Source organism: Schistocerca gregaria, chromosome 4 (assembly GCF_023897955.1).
Source record: "Schistocerca gregaria isolate iqSchGreg1 chromosome 4, iqSchGreg1.2, whole genome shotgun sequence".
NCBI lineage: Eukaryota > Metazoa > Arthropoda > Insecta > Orthoptera > Acrididae > Schistocerca > Schistocerca gregaria.
The window spans coordinates 580,641,340-580,660,532 of record NC_064923.1 but is presented as its reverse complement, the minus strand read 5'-3'; positions in this window follow the sequence as shown (position 1 = coordinate 580,660,532).

Genomic DNA, 19,193 nt, shown 5'->3' with positions numbered 1-19,193 from the left:
TTTTCAGCACATCTATTATCAGCTTCTTTCTATGTCTGTACATCTCCAACTCTGAATTTCTTCTTTTTTATTTTACGGGTCATGAATCACTTCCATGTAATGCCGTACTCCAAACGTACATTCTAAGAAACTTCCTCGGGTTTGATCGATGTTTGATGCTAGACTCACGGAAAAATAATCGCAGCAACAAGAAGGAGTTGTGCAACATAAACGAAACTTCGTAAGCATGTTTCTACATCTGAAAGATGAGGTCTGTTCAAATTGCACGCCAGTCGCGTTTGAGGAAGCAAATCACGTTTGCTTTAAACACATGCTGTCCCAGTCGTGTTAGTTGCAGTTGAAGTTGGACGTAGTGAGCACATATTATCCAAGAAAGCCTTAAGGAGACTAAGACGCCTCTTCATAGCCTCACAGAGTTTGTACTAGAAGCTGGATGTTCCTTCTGCGATATTGCAGAAAGACTTGGCAGGTATGTAGCCAAGCGACTGATAGCAGGGGTGATATCGACAATGTGCGGTCTCAAGAAGCCTGTGCTTCGGACGGCCATGTGGCACTACCAAGAGAGAAGACCATTCTGCACGACGCATGGCTCTGACACATAGTACTACATTTGCAGCAGTATTCTGACAAGGGGAGGCCATGACGTTTGGATCGCGGATTTACTGCAAACTTCCTACAATCGTAGTACTCCATGAGGACAACAAAATGTGTAAGCAGTAGCACGTACTTCTCAAGCGCTACTGAGAAAATCGCCAGATAATTTCGGTCGAATATATATCTGTGCGCGGCCATTTTGCCATGAAGCGTCTGTAGCCGAGTGGTGCCGGCGCGGTAGCTCGGCGTGTCCAGTATCAACCTTAGCTACGCTTTATAATAAATAAACTGCGCGAACGGATCACCGAACAAAATTGACGGGTGTCATCAGTCGTCTGCCCTAAACAAATTCAACGAACAATATACAGAAACATGATTTTTTTTTAAGTGTTTGGCGTTCAAGCCGCTGGATCGCTGGATCAAGTTCCGTTCGCCCTTTTTTCTTTCAACGCAGTCAATTTCTTTATTATTTATATTACAATGGATATAATGGGGAAAATAAGTGTAACCGGATGTAATTTTATTAATTTACAATGTTATTTGGCAGTCTACTAATTTTATCATCACAAATAATGTAATATTCATAACTATCGACTAGGGAACGACCAAACTCGTAAAGTCATACTGAACATGTATGCTTGTTCGTGATTTGAGAAATCCCTTATACTTGGAAGGAGCCCGAAAAGACTTGTTACCTCCAAGTTTTGACCGGCACAAACGGTTTTAGAAAGATGTACAATTAATCGTCGCTTTATACATTACGAGAGCAAATTGCAGGATGGTATTTTTCGTAAAAACATGGAAAACATAAAGTTAAACGTCACAAGCTGCAGTGAATAAATGCTATGTTTCCGCATACGCAAGGCCTTTTGACATTTTCTGTGGAAAAACAAACCTTGTTAAAATTTTCAAAAACCTCTGTTTCAGATCATAGTTTGGAATCAAACCATGCATAACTCAGTATTTCCTTAAAATCGGCGCTGATAATTGGTTATGCAGTATCGAGCGTATTTTAATAGCGTCTTCCGAGAAGCACCTTCTCGTTCTCTTTCAATTTAATATGAGCAGTTTTGAAGACACTGACAAGCATACATTTTCAGTATCACTTTATGCCTTCGGTCGTTTACTGGTCGACAGTTATGAATATTATATTATTTGTGGTAATAAAAATTAGTAGACTGCCAAATAACATTGTAAATTTAATAAACGTTCATCCGATTACACGTATTTATTCCATTATATCAATTGTAATATAAATAGTAAAGAAAATTACTGTGTTGAAAATTTAAAAAAAAATTTAAAAACTGACGAACGGAACTCGATCCAGCGATCCAGCGTCTCGAGCGCCTAACACTTAAAAAAAAAACATTTCGCTGTATATTGTTCGTTAAATTTGTTCAGGGCGGACGTCCGATGACACCCGTTCAGTTTGTTCGGTTATCCGTTGGCTCAGTTTATTTGTTATAAAGGGTAGCTAACGTTGTGACCGAACACGCTTTTTTTTGTAACCTCATTTTGTTAGTTTTCGAACATTGCATCTGCTCGGGCCGCATGTCACAAGACATCCGTTTCAGTTCGCCGTTGATCAATTAACCCAGTTTTTTTTATTACAGAGGGCAGCTACCCCTCTGACCGGACACGCTGAGCTACCGTGCCCTCATCGCTTGTGTGCAGCCGCTTCATCGTTAAATTGGCCACGCACAAATATACAGGGTGTTACGAAAAGGTGCGGTCAAACTTTCAGGAAACATTCCTCACACACAAATAAAGAAAAGATGTTATGGGGACATGTGTGCGGAAACGTTTAATTTCCATGTTAGAGCTCATTTTAGTTTCGTAAGTATGTACTGTGCTTCCTCGATTTACCGCCAGTTGGCCCAATTTGAAGGAAGGTAATGTTCACTTCGGTGCTTGTGTTGACACGCGACTCATTACTTTACAGTACTAGCATCAAGCACATCAGTACGTAGCATCAACAGGTTAGTGTTCATCACGAACGTGGTTTTGAAGTCAGTGCAATGTTTACAAATGCGGAGTTGGCAGATGCCCATTTGATGTAAGGATTAGCACAGGGCAATAGCCGCGGCGCGGTACGTTTTTATCGAGACAGATTTCCAGAACGAAGGTGTCCCGATAGGGAGACGTTCGAAGCAATTGATCGGCGTCTTAGGGAACATGGATCATTCCTGCCTATGACTCGCGACTGGGGAAGACCTAGAACGACGAGGACACCTGCAATGGACGAGGCAATTCTTCGTGCAGTTGACGATAACCCTAATGTCAGCGTCAGAGAAGTTGTTGCTGTACAAGGTAACGTTGACCACGTCACTGTATGGAGAGTGCTACGGGAGAACCAGTTGTTTACGTACCATGTACAGCGTGTGCATGTACTATCAGCAGCTGATTGGCCTCCACGGGTACACTTCTGCGAATGGTTCATCCAACAATGTGTCAATCCTCATTTCAGTGCAAATGTTCTCTTTACGGATGAGGCTTCATTCCAACGTGATCAAATCGTAAATATTCACAATCAACATGTGTGGACGGACGAGACTCCGGACGCAATTTTGCAATCACGTCATCAACACAGATTTTCTGTGAACGTTTGGGCGGGCATTGTTGGTGATGTCTTGATTGGGCCTCATGTTCTTCCACCTACGCTCAATGGAACACGTTATCATGATTTCATACGGGATACTCTACCTGTGCTGCTAGAACATGTACCTCTACAAGTACGACACAACATGTGGTTCATGCACGATGGAGCTCCTGCACATTTCAGTCGAAGTGTTCGTACGCTTCTCAACAACAGATTCGGTGACCGATGGATTGGTAGAGGCGGACCAATTCCATGGCCTCCACGCTCTCCTGACCTCAACGCTCTTGACTTTCATTTATGGGGGCATTTGAAAGCTCTTGTCTACTCACCCCCGGTACCAAATGTAGAGACTCTTCGTGCTCGTAATGTGGACGGCTGTGATACAATACGCCATTCTCTGACGTGCTGCTCTATACACGTTCTCCATTCTCCGATCAAAGTCTACCTGTGTTTGTGCTTCGGTAGCCTAGGAAAGAGTAACAGCACGTTAGTCCTGTTTGGAAACTTCTGGTAATAACGTCGCCATAGTTCACTTTCCAGCATTTAGCGCATGCACTCTGGAATGCTAGGAGTGCTACTCTAATCCATTGCCTACATAACGGTGCCTGTGTTTCTGCATCGGAATCGTGCTGTATAGCATACACGCTGGAGCAACGCCCTCAGACAGAAAGTTTTGATGGTTCCTAATACGAAACGATGTGTTGAAGATCACAACAATCTTGTAGTCATATCAGCCGGGCTCTTTTTTTTGTTATAGTTGTTCTATTAAATTTATCCAAACTTAAAGAGACGTCGCACTTACTACATTAACTGAAAATTATAGCGAAAACTTCCTTCATTTCCTGACTTTCATGCAAAGGATGTGACCACACCGAGACACTATCTTTGTTTAATTATGGTATATACGGGATAGTGGCCGGTCATATACTCACCAAAGAAAAATCTCCAACCTGCTGTGCATTTTCACGATTTGTTATTTTATTTACATGACTAGTTTCTGCATCTCATTATAGACATCTTCAGGCCCCTGGATGTTAAAAATAACGATTTTACATGTAGTATGTGAAAGGTATTACCGCTAGTTGACATGACAGATAATGAAGTGTAAGAACAAAAGTTATTAAGAACTATAAAATGCAACATGCAGCGTTAAGACTTATACCTTTACACACAAAGCACAACAAAGCAGAATATTTACATGTACTGGTTAACATTGAAATTATTTGGATGTAGCAGAGTTCAATTAGAACATGGCAAACATTACAAAAAACAAAAAATTGACAACGTATAAAATAGGATGCACACACGAATAAACCTTGTCTTCTCTTTTTTGAGGGTTTCGTGCCGCAATCGGTAAAAACGAAGCCGTTATTGGGTCAATTTCTTGTTTGTTTGTCTGTCTGTCTGTCCGACCATTTTTCTCGGGAACAGGTGGACGTATCAAGTTGAAATTTACGTCATACGTTGATGTCTATGATCCCTCGGCGTCATAATAATCGTTAGCTTCTTAGTCAGTGCAGTCAAAAGATAAGGTTACTTATGTTACTTATTTTGATATTCGCAAACTCATTCATTAAAACCTGTAGGGTACCTCCCCTCGACGAAGTTCATAGAATCATGAAATTTGGCAAGAAGCAAGGTTTCACGGTACAAATAAAGGAGAACAGTCTGAAAATTGTTAATGTGCAATTATATCGCACAAAAAGCATCTTTCTTTTGTATCTTATTATCCTACTTCAGATTTTAAATTAGAACATTCTAAGAAGTCTTGGAAGCCTTGGGACCAATATCTTGCGAATATCAAAGCCGATAACAGCAAAAATCTTCGAGACTCTCTATTCCTGAAATGGATGAACTGCCTATATACACTATTAAGCACTGCTCGCATCTGGCCATTTTTTTCTTTTAAATTTCCGCAACTAAAATAGATGATACTCACAATAGTTCTTAAGTACACTATCCGTATTCAAATTGGGGAGTGGCGATTTGAGCTATGATGTAAACAATACAGTGCATATTTATCGCTCAAGTAAAATCACCACCAGTGGAATATCAGAATTAGTTGTAACATTATCAAAAAACGTAACCAGAGGCAAAACCCAAAGGCCGATGAATTACTAAGCAGTTAACGGTAGGCAAAGAACGTGCAAGGAATACTCGAAAATACCTAGAGGACATAATGTTATATCTCAATAAAAAAAATTAAATGATTGACTTTGACTACCTTAAACATCACTTAATCGGTGACAAATACTAGGGTGGAACAAATAAGGAGCCCTAAATTCCATGTGAACCCAGAGGGGCCCCGAATATCTCAGCTGCGTAATTACTATTTCCTTGGGAATATGAGGTCATCGCAATGACGACCTGTTTATAGAATCAAGGAACCCATTCAAATATAAACTAGCACGTAGCTACTTACTTTATGAAATGTAGTGAGGGGAAGAACCAGGCTAAAAATAATTTGAATGAGGATGGTTTTTCTTAGGAATTACGGTGATTGTCATGTATATCAGTTACGGAATTTTTTTTATAGAACATGACTAAACAGGCTTTATTCTTTTGTGAGTCCGACTTTGTAGATAGTCTTTTTTTTGTTTTTTGAAGTTTTTGGCATCTCTGTTCTCACAAAATAATTAGTTTTGATGTTAACCAGATTGTGTACATATTCTGCTTTGTGTGCACAAGTACTCTTTATAACGCTGAGTGTTGCAATTCTAGATATTAAGGACTTCTATTATTACGTTTGATTTCCTGTAATGTCAACTAGTGGTATACGTCGATACATACTACATGTATACTCGTTGCTTTTAAAGTACAGGTGCCTTAAAATGGTGTTAATGAGATAAGGAAACCGGTCGTGTAAGTGAAATGACAACTTCTGAAAACATGCGGCTGTTTGCTATTTTTTCTGTGGTAAACACAGGTCGGAGTATAATGGCCCAAGCACATTGCAACCACAGCATACCTGCGCCTGCCATACGGAAAATAGTAATGGACTTTCCTCCACAACTCTTAAAATCATCCAGTTCAGTTGGTCAGAGGGTATCAGACATCAAGGATCGGAATCGATGTCCCACAATACAAGACGATGTATTTGGAAAGCGTGGACTGATAACATGTGGCGTTACATCATTTTCACACCTGTTTTTTTTTCGTTTAGCTAATGGAATGGTTGTCGTCTGCCGATATGGTGGATCTTAGACGAGAGAGCACATTCCGCCATGATTTAGGCGACATATATCGTCACACCCTTCCCAAGGGCCTATCCGCTATGGTGATGGGTCAGGTTGGCTGTTGGCTGTTATGAAGGCTGCTGGCGGACAAAGATGTATAGAAAACATCAGAACTACAAGAAGAGTGCCATCCGTCTTGCGTAATTCTCGTGAAAAATTTCTGAGTGTTACTCATCAATCTGAGGTGGCTGTTAAATCCCAGAACGGACTCGCACAGTATAAGGGGTATTACCTGTAATAAATCTCCTGACAGGTTTACATAAATGAAGTTTAAGAACTGAAGGATACGGAAGAGATCCTTCTACGTATTAAGTAGGATCTAATTGGTGTCGATGGTCACCCGGAAAAATCTGTTAGAAGTTTTCGGCTGATCCCCGCAGAGGTTCGAGTCCTCCCTCGGCCATGTGTGTGTGTTTGTTTGTCCTTAGGATAATTTAGGTTAAGTAGTGTGTAAGCTTAGGGACTGATGACCTTAACAGTTAAGTCCCGTAAGATTTCACATACATTTGAACATTTGAACACAGATTTTACACGTTTGATGGGGTTGCAAATTACTTGCTGGTCCATGATTTGTTTGAAAAGGGTGTTGTTAGAAGGTAGAAATCTGATTTTCATAAAGTCGTGCTCAACGTCAAAGGAAATACGTGATTATGAAATCTCAGAATAAGTACTCAACTAATTTAAAGTTTCTGCCTAATTGGACTGAGCATCTCATTCTTGAAGCAGAGGTAAGGGATAGCATTTTGCCAAGAGGTTACAAGATAAGCTTAAAAAAAGTAAAACAAATGTAATGGATTGTAGTCCAATTAAAACGGTTGTTCAAAAAGAAACAAACTGAGAAACAAATGTTAAATATACTTGACGAGTTTTTGTTTACGGGTAGAATAATAAATGGCGAGAGTAGGAGTAAGGAATGTATAAAATGTACACTGGAGATAGCAAGGAAAGTTTATCTGTGAAAGAGAATTATGTTAACATCTAACGTAAATTTAAGTTAGAGGAAGTATAAGTGCTGCGTTCTATGGAAGTGGAATGTGGACTATGAAAGTTACGGACGAAAAGAGAATAGAAGATTTTGAAATGTCTTTCTAAAGAAGACTTAGGACTGGACTGGACTATGAGTTTAGGCTGGCTTCACATGTTGTAATTAATGAAGGCATACTGAACCAAATACGGTAAAAATTTGATTTACGGAAGAAACTGACTAAAAGTAAACTCCATCCGAACTGGCCTTGCAAGGCCTAACGGTACCGACCGGCCGCCGTGTCATCTTCTGCCCAGTGGCGTCACTGGATGCGGATATGGATAGGCATGTGGTCAGCACACCGCTCTCTCGGCCGTATGTCGGTTTACGAGACAGGTGAAACTGACAAAAAAGTAGGACAAATCGATAGTAAGTGTCCTGAGGCATCACGAAATGGTTCATTCGGTAATGATATTACGTGTGGAGGGTGAGGTGGCATTCAAATTATGGACGGCGGCCAAACAGTTGACTACAGTGACCTAGTAACAATGGGTGTAGTCTGCAGTAGCTACGGAGAGATGAAGAGACTTGCATAGGAGCGACTAAAGCGGAGAGCAGTCTTCAGACTTACGACTACTCCCACAATATGTAAATAACCTGCCTAGTGGTTTTTGGTAATCACTCTAAGACGAAAATCTGGCCACGGTTGTTGGGGATATCATCTCCATAGGATTCATACAATATCGCTAACACAGCACAGCTACGGTGAGATTCACGATGTGAATTCTAGGCAGTGAAAGAAATCGGCTTATCGCGCAGGTAAGAGGCACAGTTTTTTTCCCCGAAATGGTCCTCAACAGCTGGTGCAAAGCTTCCATTCCTCCCCTTCACACAAAGTTACCTTGCAACCCAAGTTGCTGTTCGTTCTCCGCTACGCTGGAGGATTACCCTCTTGCACTTAACTGCGTTTAAAAGTGGCCCGATTTCCAGAGCGTTAAACTAAAAGACGCTTTACCTCAGAATCCCCACTTGCATTAGCGCAGAGTAAAATTCTACGTTTTTCGTTCATTTCATTGTCGCGAGGCAAGAAGCTTCCCGCTTGGCTTATGTGTGTCTTTACTAGCATTTTGTTTTAAGAGTCAGTGCTATTTGGTTTCCATTAAAAACTTGATACACCCTGGCGTTGAGAATGAAAGCAACAGACACAAATCGAAATATTAACTCTCCACTTAAAATATATTAACGAATGGAGGTACTAGCACACCAGTGTTCGGCAAAAATTTAATACAGTCAAGATCGCATAAGTGCTTCTTTATTTTAAGAGACTGGTTTCGACAGGCTTTGCTGTGATCTTCTGGTCTTAAAATTTTGTATTTCAAAACGTGTTCATTGTGAGCTGCAACCTCATGCTATATTGTCATATTAGTAAATTAAGGGTAACACATAACGCACAGGTTCAGTTATACCATATACGCCATCTAATGTGGATCAGCAATGAATACAGCATGTGAAGCTAGCTTAAACGCATGTGCCAAAGCGAGCTTTACTTTATATTGTGGTTTTTAAGACTTAATAAACACTTGTCAGCGCTACATATAGGGACATGGCCATGCGTACAACGTGCTTTTGGGGTGTAAAGGTTTTATTTTTGGTAAACCTTTGCGTAATGTGCTACACTTTAGCCACTAATATGACAACGTGGCATAAAGTTCCAACTCACAGCGAGTAAGTTTTCTGACAAATATTTTTAGGACCTGTAGATGACAGAAATCTCTGTCGAAACTTGTTGTCAAAAATAAAGAACTATTTATGCGATCATTTCTATAGAAAGTTTTTTACTGAGTAAAACAGACCGTTCCTTCTCAGTTCTCAACATGAGAAAATTCACTCATACCATTGTCGGATTGCCGTATACTCACATATGAGAGGTATTGTAAAAATCATCCCAGTTACTGATACGGAGTTGGAGGAGGTAACAGGGTTGAAACAACACTGAATGAGCAGTGGGGTTGATCACTTTTAATTTTCATTTTCGTATTCATCGAAACCATCTTGTGCAGCGAAGCGAACACCCCGGAGTCAATGGAAAGGGCCGTAGGTCACTCCTGTTCACAAAAAGGGTAAAACAACGAAAGATCTCATTTACTGCCAAACATTGCTAACATGTTCTAAGTTAAAATTAATACGTCACTCCTGAGGAGAAGAAATTTCTCTCGAAGAATCGGCACGGATACAAGAAAATCTATTCGCGTAAAATACAGCTTGCTTAACCAGTACATGATGTACTGCAAAGAGGAAATGCCGATGACAGGTCGATTCTGCCTGTCTTGAATCCCGATACTGAAACACGACTTCGACGAATAAGTAAGGATAAGTATGATACAGTCATGCGAAGCATCTTCTTATTTGTGCGATTGGATAAGAGAATTATTGACTAATAAGATTCACCACCACGTATTAGAGGATAAATGTTCTACATTGCGAAGGTTCTACATCTATGTGTACATGGATACTCTGCAAATCACATTCAAGTGCCTGGCACAGGGTTAATCGAACCACCATCCCAATTCTCTGTTATTACAATCTCATATAGCGCGTGGAAAGAATGAACAACTATGTCTCTGTGTACGAGCTCTGATTTCCCTTGTTTTATTAGATATGGTGGGGGCTAAGGAAGCCCAATAGGACCTCTAGTGTTCTCAATTTAGAGAAAAGGTTCATCAGACAGGATCAGAATCACAATGTTCGCTAACTACTCTGTTATGTAGGGGAATATTGTCACTGAACGAGCATGAAGAATTCAGAGAGCTTGGAAGAAATCTCCACTTGGAGTAATGGATGGCAGTTCTCCTTGAATGTAGATGTATGGAAGGTATCCGATGAATGCAAGGTACCTGATCACAAAGTTAGTGCCTAAATTCCTGTAACACGCCACATCAGATACATATTTGCAACGTAAGTGTACCGAGGACGTTATGTAGGAAGAAGTGGACTAGTGTTATCTTCACGGTAAATGGCGAAATAGTTTTGAAATTTCACGCTGAATAGTTCAGTATCCATTGCATTTTCTGCCTTACTTCTGAACACCCCTTGTCTCTCGGTTGTATAGGGGTAATACTAAGAACTATATAACAGGATATTTCACTGATGATGCTATGATGTACGGGAAGGTGTTGAAGTTCAGCGACTGTGGGAGGATACAAAATGACAGACACAATTTCTGGCTGGTGTGATGAATGAAACCTAGCTCTAAATGTGGTAAACGTAAGTCACTGCGGAAAAACAAACCCGTAATAAATGCATACAGCGTTAGTAGTGGCCTGCTTTACACACCCACATCGTTTAAATATCTGGACGAAACGTTGGAAAGCGATATGAAATGGAATGAGCTTGCAAGGATTGTGGTTGGGAAGGCGACTGGTCGACTTGCACTTATGGGGAGAATTTTGGTAATGTGTGATTCATCCGTAAGCGAGACCGTGTATAGGACGCTAGTGCGAGCTCTTCTTCAGTACTGCTCGAATGTTTGGGATACGTAGCGTGCCGGATTAACCGAAGATATCGACGTAATTCAGAGGTGGGCTGCCAGATTTGTTACCGGCAGCTTCGAACAACCCGCTAGGGTTACGGCAATGCCTCGCCAACTCATGATGACATGATGAAGCAGTTCGAATCAACTGGAGAACTGGGCATCGTTCCAGTAAGAGGCCGACAACTGGTTAACCACAAGTGGTTGATGATATCGCTGTTGCTATGGCAGACAGCGCAGCTCGCAATTCCCGATCGTCAGGCAGTGTGTGTGCTGTGTCACAACAGTTGAGCATCTACCGTACGGAAGGTGCTTAGAGCCAGTCTCAAATGGTATCCTTAGCAGATCCAAGGCGTATAGCAGCTTGCACCACAGGACGCACAATGACTTGATGACTTCGCTCTCCATTGTCTCGCAAGGATTGAAGTTAACAAGGCTGGTCATGGACCATTCTACGGAAAGATGGGTGAGGTTAACACACAGAATTCCCGAATGTGGGCATCTTCACCTCCAGTCACTGAAGTTCCTCTGTAGGGCGAGCGTAACCGTATGATGTGGATTCACAGCTACATTCAACATGGCCCATTATTTTTGTGATAGACTGGCGCTCAAGGACCAAAGACGTGCAGTGTGACTGGCCACCGTTACTGCGATGTGCTTCGTCAGCACGTCGTACTCGCCTTAAAGAGAGAGACGCATTGAACTCAATAGTTTCCATGCTTCTCCGATAGACATTCGGAAACGATGGAATTATCAGCTGATCGTTTCCAAATGCTTGGCCTACAGGATCACATGATCTCCCTATAATTCCTGGGTTTGGGGCTGCTTGAAAGACAGGGTTTCCAAAAGGAACATTCACACATGTGCTGATCTCAAGCGCAGCATATTAAGAGAGGCAATCAGCGTAACTACGGACATCCTTCGTTCTGCTGTGCAGAATGCAATCCTGCTATTTCAGACTCTTCTGAACACTGATGGCCGCCATATTGAGCCCCTTTTGTAGTAATAATGTTACCGGTAAGTAGTGGTAATGATGTACTGTAGCAACACATTGAAAGTGTTTCAATTGAATTGATTCTGTATTATTTCTGTTTCCCATGTTCTTGACATTAATACTACCACGTTTGGTCCTGATACGGCAATTAGTTTCCGTGTTATAAGGTGATAAACAGGGAAAGGTTAATTTCAACCATTCGCCATATAGGCGAGACGGCCGGTGATCTCTCCAATGCAGATGTACACCAAGCCCGAACTCTTACGGGAATCGGGGAAAAAAACCGCAAGTAATGCAAGGGGGACTACTTTAGTAGTGTGTGGGTATGTTGTGAATGTGGTAAGTTGAGAATATGGTCCGAGGGGAGGCGTGCTCTGGTAGTCTGTGCAGCTGCAATGACCACTGTGTCCGGATGGCTCGGTGTCAGAGCATCTGCCTAATTAGTAGGAGACACGTGTTCGAACCCCGGTCCGCCATAAATTTTCAACTTCCGCCATTGATTTCAATCAATGCCCACTTGCAGCCAATATTTATAATTTTTTTTTTTTTAGTTTTAATATCAGCTACATCCGGACTCCCTGCGAAATCAGTGGCGACAAGTGTAAATGTGTGCCACACCAGGACTTGAACCCAGGTGCCCTCCCCAGTCGACAAACACTTCATCGTAGTGCCACCTATCCGCTGTCACCGTCCATGGGTCTCTTGAGTCGGCCAGGGAGTGCACCGGAGACAGTCCGTGCATCTGTGCTGAACGCTGTGTCAGGATGGCGCAGTGGTTAACTCAATTTCCTAGTAAGGAAATCCCGGCTTCCAGTCCCGGTCAGGCACAAGATGTCACTCGTTGCCTATGTTTCCAGATAAAGTCCTGTTTGCAGCTGATGTTAGTTCCTTCCCTTTCCTTGCTTTTTCCTCCTCCGCAATTTACCTTATGTATATCACAGCGGTGGGAACGTGTCCAGTATATTAGGAGGGGACATGGATCGTAAATACATATATGGAAGCACGTCCACCCCATTTTTATAATTTGTAAAGGCCTCAGACCAGCCAAGATACGCTATACGATTCTCTTAGAATTCTTTAATCCACCTTTGTATATCAACGTTTCCTAATGCTGTCCAACAGTGTGGTACAGGGCAGTACTGCCTTTAAGTGTATTATTAAATTTTATAAAACGTCACCCTGCAGTTTATGATTAATTAAACTGCTTGAGTTTAGCAAATAAAAGAACTGATACCTCACGATATTCAAAACGATTAATTAACATCACCGAAAGAACTGTTGTGAAAAGAACAAAGAGATACATAAAACTTCCCGACAGATTAAAACTGTGTGGCAGACAGAGATTCGAACTGGCGACCTTTGCTTTACAGGAGCAAACGTTCTACCATCTGAGCTTCCGACGCACGGATCATGACCTCTCCTCACAGCCTTAATCCTGTCAGTGTCTCTTCTTCTACCTTCAAAAAATTCACAGAAGCTTTTCTGCATACCTTGCAGAACTAGCACTTCTGGAAGAAAGGATATTGTGGAGACACGGCTTAGCCACAACCTGATGGATGTTCCGAGAGTGAAATTTTCACTCTGCACCGGAGTGTGCGCTAATATGAAACTTCCTGGTGGATTAACACTGTATGCCGGGCCGAGGCTCGAGCTCGGGACCTTTGCCTTTCACGGACAAGTGCTCTACCACTTCGGTCCGGCACACAGTTTTAATTTGTCAGGAAGTTTCATATCAGCGCACACTCCGATGCAGAGTGAAAATTTCAGTCTTAAAGAGATACGTGTTATAATGGAACAGATCATTGGTCCTATTTTCATTGTTTTGCACATTTTGAACATTAGACCAGAGAAACACATTTCGGAAATTACATAAAATTGAGTTTTTGAATGAACAAATAGCAAACTGATACTTTATTTACATTTAAGTATAAAGGTTGTCGGTTCTAGGCGCTCAGTCCGGAACCGCGCGACTGCTACGGTCGCAGGTTCGAATCCTGCCTCGGGCATGGATGTGTGTGATGTCCTAAGTTAGTTAGGTTTAAGTAGTTCTACGTTCTAGGGGACTGATGACCACAGATGTTAAGTCCCATAGTGCTCAGAGACATTTGAACCATTATAAAGGTTGCGATACATCCACCGAGGGCAACGATCGCCGATTCAAAGCGCCAGCGACCCAGGACAAGGAGGGAGGCGAACGCCGTGCGGTGAGCGCCCGACAAACGGACACTGAAGCCATTCAGCAAACGCGTACGTGGTAGGCCGGAGAACGCCCTCACTTCGCATAAGAATGGACGCCTTGCGAAAAGCCTAGCGGACAATGACAGGCGTGCCGAAAACTCCTGCAGCCACTGGGAAAAAGCGTCAAGAATGTATGCGTGGAGGCGTCGGTATCTTCTGGTTCACAGCAGCCATTTTACCTGCCTTAGAAAGCAAGAACGCCCCTACAGTTCCAGGACCCCGGCAGACATAAAGGCACCAACAATCTGCACAGTGAGTGAGGGGGGGGGGGGAGGGGGCGAATCTACGGAGCTCCGAAAGAAGTCAGTCTGCGTAAAAAGACGTTTCCTGGCCAAATGAACGTTCCTTATAAATCAGGATCGCCAGCAGTTTCTGACACGAAGTACAAACTTGAGACCGCCTACACCTCATGCAGAGACAACCATTACGAAGGAGTGTTGCTTAGCTGCTTTCACAGCAACTTAGAGTTCAAACGAACGAAGAAACTGTGGTGTCACCGCCAGACACCACACTTGCTAGGTGGTGGCCTTTAAATCGCCGCGGTCCGGTAGTATACGCCGGACCCGCGTGTCGCCACTATCAGTGATTGGAGACCGAGCGCCGCCACACGGCAGGTCTAGAGAGACTTCCTAGCACTCGCCCAGTTGTACAGCCGACTTTGCTAGCGATGGTTCACTGACAAATTACGCTCTCATTTGCCGAGACGATAGTTAGCATAGCCTTCAACTACGTTATTTGTTACGACCTAGCAAGGCGCCAGTATCCGTACTATTGATATTGAGAATCATGTGCCATAAAGAGCGACGTTCACCATGAATGGATTAAAGTTAAGTATTCCACCAGCTACGTCCGTTTTTCTCAATTCTAATTCCCTTGTCATGTTCCAGACCTCACGCCAGCCTCCGGGAGCTGAGACGCGTGCATTTCGGCCTCCTTCAGAAAAACACGGTTGGCTCTCGTGCCAACCACAACATTGGCGACGAGAGTAAAAGTGTTCTTATCGATATTGCCCTGATTTACTTGTGTAATGGCTTCGCCACAATCTCCAGATGTACTGTCCGAATTTTATCGCTTACAGAATCAGCAGACGCAGGCCTTACTGGATGCCCTTGGACAGCTCTTCCAGGGTCAACGTGCGATGCTAAAACGATGCGGCAGCAGCCGCTTCACCGCTAACGCAGCCACAACACGCTGTTGCAACAACTTTTCGACCTTTTCATGCTGCACTGGAAAGCTGGACAGAGTGGTCACGCCAATTTGGATTCCATCTCGCCGCCTACAGAATTCAAGATAACGAGTGGCAGCCTTTTCTCCTTTCTTCCGTAGGTGTGACCACGTACCGTGTCAGAGTGAAATTATTTCCCCGACGCGACGTCGCAACTTTGTCCTACGAAAAACTTTTGTCTGCATTAGATGCATATTTCTAAGATTCAGTCAATGTAGTTGCCAAACGGTATACCTTCTTTCGTACAAAACGTAGGGCAGGTCAGACTAATCGGGAGTGGGTTGCAACCTGGCAAGGCCTTACTAGGGATTGTGCTTTTGAGTGTCAATGTGGACTCCCTTATTCAGATACTATGGTACGTGATGCAATTGCACAGAACTTTTCTGATGTTCGTATAAGGGAACAGATTTTGAAACTAGTCAATCCCTCCCTTCAACAAGTGATGGACATATTGGATCGGCAGGACACACTTGACTTTGCTCAGGAATCATTTGAAACTTCGCCAGCAGTGTGTAAGGTTACCCGGCCCGCCGGGCGAGCTGCACGGAGCAGTAAACAGCCCTCGAGCCTGTCCGCGCCGCTGCCGCCAGGCTCTCAGCCACGTGTGCCGCGCAGGCAAGCTAATGCAGTGATCAAATCATGCCCGCGATGTGCTACTAAACATTCGCGTGAGAATTGCCCGTCACGCCAAGCTATTTGCTTTTATTGTAATAAAAAAGGACATGTTCAGTGTGTTTGCCAGAAAAAGCTTCGGTCGGAAGCTCAAACCCGTTCCAGGCCCTTTGCTTCGCGCCGGAATCGGAATCGAACCAAGGATACTAAGGCTCACGAAACTTCGCCCATGGAAATTCATGTAGTTCATTCCACTCCGCGCAGTGCCACTCTCTCTAACAGTGACTGTGTTCGTCCCAAAAATAGTCGCCGGAACTCCTGTCAAGTCGCAAGTGATTGTGTACCAGTGTCAGTTCACGTTGCACGAGACAGTCGCTCTTGTCGTTAGCAGGACAATAAACTTTTTGTAGACTTGGACATTAACGGCAAAGTGATACCATTCCAGCTCGATACCGGAGCTGCAGTTTAACTGATCAATCAAGGCACTTACAAACTGCTGGGCTCACCTCCTTTGCGTGCCGCAAATGTTACGTTAAATAGCTACTCCTGTCAACGTATCCCTGTGTTAGGACAGTGCAGCCTTCTTGCAACATACAAAGGACAAACAATACTTGTGTCATTTTACGTCCTTCGTTCTTCTTCTGCAGTGACCTTGTTTGGTTTCGATTTAATTCAGTAGTTTAACTTGTCTATACTAAATCAGGTCCGATCAGTGAATCAGACTGTGCCTTCAGACAGTGTTTCTCGTCTATGTGAAGAATTTGCAGACATTTTCGCACCGGGCCTCGGTTGCGCTAAGAACTATAAAGCACATTTGGAACTGAAATTAAACGCGCAACCTATAACATTTCAGCTCCTCAACACCAAATTAAAACGTTCCACTTTAATTTGTTTGCACGTATAGCGATCCCAGCTTCCTCAACCAAATTAAAACGTTCCAAGAGGAGGTGTCTGCTTCGTGCAAAAGGTCTTTTCATATTGACGACAACAAGTAATTCTTCATTACAGACGTTTATTTACAAACAGAACTTCACAGACTCCACAACTGACTCTCCGAGCTAACCGCACTGCATATCCGAACTGGCAACTGACAACTCCTAGGTGTATTAATATCTTTCCAAACAATGAGAGTCTTTGACAATGTTTTGTTTACAATACAATAGCAATTCACGACTTAAAACTAAATTAGACATTACACAATTTTAGTACAGATTAAAGTAAGTAAAAGGATCAGTACATATAAATTGTACCGATGTTTCCAGAAATATCTTGACATTTGATTCAGGATATTTCTTGAGTGATTTAGAACAACTATTTATATGTAAAATGATTTAAATCATGTTTCAAAACGTAAATAAATCTTTTAGCAATATTTCTTGATACAAATCGTCTTTAGAAATTAGGTTATGAAACAGTTTTCACAAGTTTTCGTATTTTTGCGATCCTAATATAGAATTTCTCCATAGAAAGTTCCAGAAGTGTGCATTAAACGTTCATTTACAGACTTTCTCTTTAGCTGGTGAGTTTTTAAAAGTATCTTGTCCATATTATACGAAATAATTTAGCTCAAAACTGATAATTTATACAATTAATCAGAGCTACAGCAAACAGTGAGTCTTTCTTTTACAAAATGAAATATAATTACAAAATTGAATGAAAATAGGTTACTAACACTAATATATATTTACATTAATTCTATTTTTGTTCTTCCTGTGCAAAATGTCCTAATATTGACACAGTACAATATTTAAACATCATCAAAGTTTCCCTTTACATTTTGCATATCTGTATCGACATCTCCTAAAAGTCTACAGTATCGAATACTTCAATATGTCCCAATATATCCTGTAATGTTACAAACCGAAATTTTTCAGAGCGCGCAATGTTCCCTACGCATTGCGTGATGAGGTCGCAGACACATTACACGATTTGGAATCACAAGGTGTAACTGAACGTGTGCTGGCTTCTCTCTGGGCATCACCCTTAGTAATTTTGCCAAAACCTTCCGGAAAATTGAGACTTTCTGTGGACTTAAAGGCAACAGTGAATCCACAACTAGTGATTGCAACTTTTCCTTTACCCCGGCCGTAAGATCTTTTTGAGAAACTGTGCCCGGGTAAATATTTTTCGAAGTTGGACCTAGCAGATGCGTACTTGCAAATACCGTTGAACGAAGAATCCCAGCGCGTTTTGGTGGTTAACACACATTTTGGTTTCTATCGATTCAAACGACTGCCATTCGGGTGTGCATCCGCCCCTGCAGTGTTTCAGCAATATCTACAAACTGTTTGTACGTCGGTCCCAACTGCAGCAAATTATCTGGACGATATTGTGATCTCTGGAAAGACGGAAGAAGAACATTTGGCCAATCTCAGAACATTATTTCAGGTCTTGCGACAAAATGGTCTTCGCTTACGCAAGGACATATGTGTGTTTTTTGCTCGGGACTTGCCATACTTGGGCCATGTACTCAATGCCCAAGGCATACATCCAAGTCCCACGCACCTTCGTGCCACACAAGACTTGCCTTCGCCGCAGAATGTGAAGCAGCTACAGAGTGTGCTGGGAAAAACTAACTATTATCGTAAATATATTCCACACGCCTCTTCCATTTCAGCTCGCCGTAAGGGTGTTCCGTTCGACTGGACGGAATGCGAACGCGCCTTTCGCCAGTTGAAATCGGCGTTGCTTTCCAACACTTGCCTTACGCCATTCGATCCCCGGAAGCCCCTTTTGTTGATGGTGGATACATCTGATTTCGGGATCGGTGCTGTGCTTGCTCACAAAGATGAATCCCACGATCGCCCTATTGCCTTTGCGTCCAAATTGCTCTCGTCTGCGCAAAGAAATTATTCACAGATCGAGAAGGAAGCATTGGCTCTCGTATTTGGTGTTACAAAGTTTCATGATTTCTTGTATGGTCGTCACCTTATCATAATCACAGACCACAAACCTTTGAAATCGCTTTTTCATCCGACCAAGCCTGTACCTCCGCGTACAGCGCATAAATTCCTTCGCTGGTCTATTTTCCTCTCGCAGTACTACGATATCTTGTATCGGTCCACTGCTAAGCATGGAAACGCCAATGCGTTGTCCCGCTTGCCTGTTGCTGAGGATAGGGCATTCGATTCCTCCGAACTTGCTTGCATATTCACTGAATCGGAAACCGAAGACGTGGTCGAATCGTTTCCGATTGATTTTC